Below are 7,952 nucleotides of genomic sequence, written 5' to 3'. Positions count from 1 at the left end.
ATGATAGGACATCAAAAACAGTCAAATAAAAGCAATAAGCAATCGTGATTGCTCAAAAAAAAAAATCGCAGCTAAATTAAGAAAATTCATATAAGCATCACGCGCCTGGTATTAATTTTGACGTTTTGAATTCAAATCATGTTCTTCGCAATCAGGAATTGCGATAGGACCCTACTTGTTGGGTTTCTCATTTCTACAAATGGCTCCCATCGTAATCAAAACATATAACTGAGAGATCAAAATTCATGTTAATGTTCGGACTGGATGTCAGGTGTGTTGTGTGCTGATGCTAGTTTTTGTCCAAAGATTATTGCGTGAAGTTGAGAATTGAATGAGGATGCAAATAAAGTCGAAGGGATATGGCCAAGGACAGGAACCGGAGGAGCTACCTCCACCACCGCCTAGGAGATAAATACCTGCGCGCGCGGAGACCGTGGATCTCAAGGGATCGGACATCAACTTTGATTTTTCAAACCACACATGTTCTACACACATGCAAACTTCTCTCGTTACTTCCGTAGAATTTACGGTATTCTTGTCTATTAATTCCTGTGATGTTCGGTACATTTCCTACGATCTTTTTCCCTGTAACAACTTTCCTTTGAAATGCTTCTAGTAACCTTTGTACTGTTTCTAATTATGCAGTCATGCTTCATTCTTCGCTCGCCTTTAGGTTATATCACCTGATATTTGGTATCGTCCCAATGAACTCTAGTCCAATTGTCTTGGAATAAAATCCCACATCCTTTAGAGTGTGTTCAAATGCCTCTGGATTAAAACTAATGTTCTTGATACTGTTTCCATCACGCACTGGTCCATGGTTTGGGATAACTGATCATCTCTGGGAATTCATCTAACGACATTCGGAATTCGCTCGATCGTTGAAGCTAAGATCTTACAGGTATTGCAATTTGGATTGCGAAAAACTCTTTTGAATGCCAATTGCCAGCATTCAAATGAAGAGGCCCGAAGGGTTTATTGCCCAACACAAGTTTTTTTTTGAGCAATCACGATTACTTATTTTTCTCACTCAAATGTTTTGAATTCCTATGGTTTTATTTTCCCCCCGCCTCCCTCTGCAGCACCAAAGTCGACCGGCCTCAGGATGCTGCTCCTCTAGCGAAAACAGTCTCCAGGTTGCGTCCATATCCTACACAAACTCGCGTACATACACACGACGCCTACATACACATACTTGTGATTGCGAAAAACATAATTTGAATTCCAGATATCAAAATTCAATTTTTTTTAATGCTTTGTAAATTCTTTTTGTGTGGGTTTAAAGTAAAATCACTCATTACTACGAATAGTTCAGTGATAAAGTAAGATCTTTGGAATGGCTGTCGATCACTAATTTAGGCGTTTTGATAACTCTATTATTAATGTGATAACTCTAATTAAACTGGTTTTTTCCTTACCGTATACATTTGCATTAACATAACTCATCAATTTTTATGTAGTGTAATACAGTGCTTTTCTTAGTTTTTTAAAACTTATGTGCTTTTAACTTTGCAATATATTAAAATTGTTGCATATGATTACAAAAAAAAAAAATTGTTTTTTTCCTCTCTCTCTCTTTCAAATGTTTGTCGTCATTTTGAAATATTTGGTTTTTTTATCAACAAATAAATTTGACTGTTTATATTTAATTTATTTGTTCATTTTCTTGGCTCGCCATTTATTTTTATTATTTAGGCTTTTTGTAGAGAGGAATTCAAGGAGCAAAAAAAAAATTTTTTCAAAACTTTTATTTATTAGTAAAAAAAGTATCTGAAGTTGGCAAAATTACGAGTTAATTTCAATTTTTCCTCCCCAAATGCAACTTGTATGCTAATTTAGCCTAATCAACTACTTATATCTCTCTCAATAGCTACTAGATGGCAGCATTAACCATTATCAAAGGATTTACGGATCGAGGCCGTGACGTCACATAGCAGGAGACCGTTTTGATTTTTAACCTTTTGCTTTAAGCACCGGTAGAAAGAAACATTTCACACAGCTTCAACAAAGATATTTTTTCCCCGGAAATAAGCCCCAGGAACCCAGGAGGAAAAAAAACTCGTCACATGACATATTTCCATTAACATTCCATTTTTTGTTGGGGGAAATTTATCCCTTGCGGTGAAGGTTCGGGTCCCGAAACGGAGTTCATAATACCTTGGGTAGCCACTGGCAAGGCACTCTTGCCAATGCGCCATCTGTGTGCCTCCGTTTTTTTGAGCAATCACGATTGCTTATTGTTCTCATTTGACTGTTTTTGGCGCGCTGATTTTATTTTCCCGCCAGCACCCTCTGCAGCAACACCGTCGACCGGCCGCCTCACGATGCTGCTCCTCTTGCGAAAACAGTCTCCAGGTTGCGTCCATATCCTATACACACACGCCTGCCCACAGACACACGTGCCTACATACACACACACACAGACACGAACGCCTACACATACACATGAACGCCTACACGCACAGCACTGCATACACAACGCTCACACACATGCATACATACACTCACACACACACGCTCGTGATTGCGAAAAACATAATCTGAATTCAAGATGCCAAAAATTCAAGTTAATATAATTTTTTTCTTTCTTTTTTGTGATCTTAAACCTATGCGCCGTTTTTTTTTTTTTTTTTCTTGTGCCCATGAGGCTTCTGTTTTTCTTTTTCCTCTTCATTTTTTTTTAATTTGCGCCTTCCCCCCCCCCCCATGTCTCCGACTTTTTGTTTTCCCCCCTTTTCTTTTGTTTTTCACTCTGAAACCTGTGTACCTTCGTAATTTTTATTATTATTTTATTTATTTATTTATTTTTTTGCGACCTCGAAAGTGAGCTTGTTTTCTTCTTTTTTTGCGCCCTTGAACCAAAGCACCGCGTTTGTTTGTTTGCTTTTTTTTTTTTTTTTGCGCCCTCAAACCTGTGCGCCTTCAGGTTTTTTTTTTTTTTTTTTTTTTCGGCCTAAACATAGTGATTAAGACGAGTAAAATTATTCGTTCTCACTTCTGTAATACTACAAATATATTAAAAAAAAATTTTTTTTTAACAAGAATGGTTTGGGGAAGCAAATGAAATATGATCCCTGCCAAACCACTTGACTGCGTGATTTCTAATATAGACTACTGGACTTGGAAAATATTACGTAAGAATGGGTCTGACCTCCCCCCACCCCAGTAAGGGTATGAAGGGATTTTTCCTACCTCTCTCCCCCTCTGGATCCTTCGATAATTAATGAATGGCTCCTTTTCCACAGAAAAAAAAAATAAAAAGATAATAATAATAAGGCAGACAAATTAGTAACATAACTTTTATTTTCAGCAAATAAGCTGATGAAAATTCCTTTTTACAATAGGCCATATATACAAATGTGTTGCATTATGATATAAATAATGTTGCAATATTTTTATAATATGTTTGCTAGATTTTAATAATCAAAACAAAAAATTTAGTTAAGATAAAATTTTCTTAAACAAAAGAGGTTGTATTTTGATCTTGGAACTCTATCACTATAGACAAATTGTTTCTGCTCTTGTTATTCATTATCAAATATAACCATAACAAGTTATAAATCGTTAACATCCGACAAAACATACATAAACATGGATAGTAACTGAAACAAAGAATCGAATTATTTAAATCTTCCATCAAAAATCACAGACAAAATGTAATTAAAAATAAAAGATGAAATAATTAAAGTTAAAATATCAGCTACATTTTTCTCTTTCCTTTTTTCTTTTTTTGACCGATTTTACTACAACTGCTTAGTTTTTCCTTTGGAAACAAAACATTAGTTCATTCATAAATCTTGCGTTCTGCATAGAACACTTTTTTATTTGGTGCAAAACAAAAAAATAAATATTCATTAGCATTGATAGAACTTGAAATGGAAATATGTGTACCATACAAAGTACAGCATTTAATGCATTTCGAATCCAACAGTTCTCGTTTTACGAACTTTTTCCATGGTCCCGAGGAGTTTGTAAAATCAAGCGCCAACTGCATTTCATGTCCACTTCCAGATAAGCGACAAATGAATGTTATAAGCATTACACATTGTCCTTGAAGTGAAATAAAGACACTATTGACGGCACTGATTTTGTTTAATGTGAAGTTCAATTTAATATGTGCAAAATGTCTTTTGCAAGTATAATGCTGCTGCTTTGTTCATTAATGAATGACAAATAAACAAAATAAAAATCTAAAAATAACGCAACACATGATTAAAATCAATTTTGTTCTTTTAAATAAATATAATACTGGAATTCATGACAACACACAAGAATGTTATGAAGCTGGGGCAATAACATAATCCAGCCGCAATAAAATTTCAAAAACAGCCTTTCAGAGTACACTTAAGTAATTTAATACCAAGAGTAATACATGAATATCAACAATTTTTTTATTCACATTAGAGTAACGGCACCAGTAACAGACAGTCGTAAGTTTGGATTTAAATAACAAGAATTTTAGGTGGGTAAAACGGATGTTGCTGCTGCCCATGTGCAACCATCCAGTGTTATCGGAGTAAATTTTATGAGCCAGTTGGTATTTACAAGGGAGTGACGGAAGGTAATGAACAGACACCACATGGTCTGCCAGTGTTTCATGTTCATTTGTTAATAAGGTTTTATAACTAAAAATAAAGAACTTTTGCACATTTAGAAGAGAAAAGGGGAATTCTGTCCATTACTCATCCTTTCCACATTCCATCTGTTACTAGGTATCAAAAGAATTGTCGGTGTTTGTTACTGGGGGGGCCGGACAATTTTTTCGTAATTTAGCAAATAAAAATAGATTCAACTAATTCAGAGGATCCAGAAGCAGTGAAACGTTGGATGAGATGTAGTTGCATGAGGGAAATCTAGTTTTAATGGTCTAAATACATTAAAAGGCTCAGAAAATTGAGTTAAACTAAGAGCGATGTCTAAAGCATGTATGTTACTGGTGCCGTTACCCTATATATTATTTCAAGATGTTAGTATTAGAACATTAAAGGTTTGTATGCAGTTGTCCCCCCCCCCCCCCACCTTTTCTAAAAAAATATATTTAAAACTAATTTAAGTTTACTGTATTTGGTATATTTTATAAAAGCTGATTGGCTGAATAGGTTTTTTGTGACAGAGGCTAAATTAGTTATATGCATGTTAAGGGATAATAGAAAGATCTATTTCAATAAAAATGATTTTTAGATAAAAAAAAAAAAATCAAAGACACAAAAGGAAATGTTAGAACCACAATACCAATGCAAGCACAGAACACTACATTAAATTGTAGAATTCAATTTCTTGAAGGAAGAAGATGACTTTTGAAAGCGGTCATCTTACAAACGTTTTGATGAATTTATTCTGTTACATCTCATTTATTTTAGATTTACTAAAATTACAAAAATGAGAGATATTATTGATAGTTAGTTGCAAAAAAAAAAAAAAAAAAAGAGAATTGGCAATATAAAGGAGTTTAACAAACAACGAGAGGGAGAAAAATAACGCAGAAAGACAAAGCATGGGATAATTTTTGAGACATTCTATTAATATTCTGACTACATTATTGCAATATCCACTATGGATGTAGTAGATAGTGTTATAGACATTACTAAATATGCAAACATGGACAATTTTCGTGGCGGAAAAAAAAGAAAAAAGCTCAGATGATTTAATAGCAAATGAATATACCAAGCTTAAATTTTATTGAGTTCAAACAACTTACTGAGATAAAAAGCAGATAGACTCTTTTTTTTGTTTGTTTGTTAAATTCAGTTAATTTCTGCAATCATGTATTTAAAAAAAAAAAATTATTAGTGCACTAACATTTAAAATACCTAGTTTGAACTACAACCAAGTAAACCTATAGCAATTTGTTTTAAGTCTTCAAAAGGGTCATTATTAACACGAACTAATTTGAGACTTAGGAATTTGAGTTTAATAGGATTTTACTACAACAGTAGTTTTTTTAATTTAATGTGGCTGAGAATTCCCATCACTTTAAATAACTTTATGATGAGGAGAGTAGTTGAAATAATAATCAAAATAACTCAAAAGAGCCTTCCCAAAGGCTAGATCCACCCCATATTTAAACAAATTATAATCAAATAAATTTTGTTAGCAAATAAGGTATTTTTAAAAAAATAACTTTTTTATACTTTTAGTGACATTTCAAATTTAAAAAAAAGGCTAACCAGAAGTGTGACAAAACATTTTTTAGAACAATACGCTTATGAAAATCAGGACACATAACAAGGGGAGAGGGTTGAAATGGGACACTGTATGACAAATAGAGAGGGGGGAGGGGCTCAAATTTGTTGAAAAAAGCATAGCATTTATGGAAAGACCCTACATAAATTTAAAAAACATTTTATGCAAATTTAAAATTCTTTCATGAAAGAATGACTGGATAACATATGATGTGTGAATAAATGCAAGAAAAATATTACATGGCAATATCTGAAGGGTTCTTCACAATACACAGGCAATCATTACTGTAATGATTAATTTTTTTCCTTGAGAACTTTTCTTTGCTTCCAATAGACCAAACAATATTGCGCTTCTATTATACAGGGAACAAAATGCATATGTAATAGAATTCAAATGCAAAATGTATATGTAAAAATAGCAAATTATTTGATTTAGTTCCTGTGACAATTAAAAATTAACATAACACTTTACCAAACAATTATGTTTTTATAGCATTCTTCAAAGTCACAATGATACAGTTGTTAAAAAAAATCAAGTAGCCAATGGGATGAATTTCAGTCAATTCTAACACAAGACTCAAAACCTGATACATAAGAAATGATCAAATTTACTGAAGATATTTTCTTTCAACATAAAAAGAGAAAAAGGATGAACGACAAAATGCATTAATCCTTATCAGTAAGATTGGGAGCTTTTTGAGTTACATACCAAAATATAGAGTCTCTACTGTATGATTGCACGTGCAATAGAAAATCAAACACTTTTAGCAACCAGTAACATTTAGCTACATATTAGTGTCTATAAAAAGGGGGGGGGGGTGAGACTCTTCTTGGAGTACTTAATCATCATTTGTTTCAATTTTTGATAAATTTACTTCATTTTCCTTTTGAAGTTCAAGTGCTAATGTTACGATAAAAGAGCCGCCACTGTTAAAATGCACGTTCTAACTGAAGAGAAAGAACAAAATTTCAAGTTTTCCCTTTTCAGTTTTCTGAAATCACTCAAAATTAGGCAAGCTTTAAGATATTAAAAATTTTTTAGTAGAATTCCGTTTTTTTTATTAACCTTTTCAGTCTTTTTGAAACTTGATAGAACAGATAATTTCTCCACTTATTCCAACAGCTAGAAAAGACACCATATGCTTTAATTAGTAAAGTAGTTTTAAATGGTTCAAATAAAGTGATTGTTTTTTCATTCCGAATTCTGTCAAAAAATTTTCATTTCCTTGGTTTAGAGCACATATTTTAAAACTAGTTAAATATGAGTTAAAAAGCAAGATTTGCTAATTAAATAACATTACATAAACAAAAATGTTTTTTAATGTAACTCTACGAACAGTCAATGAAGCATACAACACATTTAGATATTTCAATTAAAGATCTAGCTAAGATGCTTAATTTCAAATTATAATGGTCTTACATTTTTCTACCGCACTTAGCTAATTAACCATATCACAGAAATTTCATTTGTGCAAATAATAACAATAATTTTTATGGGAGATCAACAAATGAATCACAAATGCACAAATATAATAACTAGCATCAGAACCAAACATTTTTTTAAGTAAATACAATAAAGGGTAGACAAACATCTTACCTATAAATCCCACCCCCTCCCCCCACCTTTTAAAAAATGCAATGAGGAAAACCCCAAAGTCAGAATCCCAAAATCCGGAAGTTTTCCTCCTAAATATTTATAAAAAAAAATCACTTTCTTTTCAGTTTTAAAAGTTAAAAATTGTTAACATTCAACAATTATGTGTTGAAAAC

This window comes from Uloborus diversus, chromosome 6 (assembly GCF_026930045.1).
Source record: "Uloborus diversus isolate 005 chromosome 6, Udiv.v.3.1, whole genome shotgun sequence".
Taxonomy (NCBI): Eukaryota; Metazoa; Arthropoda; class Arachnida; order Araneae; family Uloboridae; genus Uloborus; species Uloborus diversus.
The sequence above is the reverse complement of the archived record's forward strand: the minus strand, read 5'-3'. Positions refer to the sequence as shown.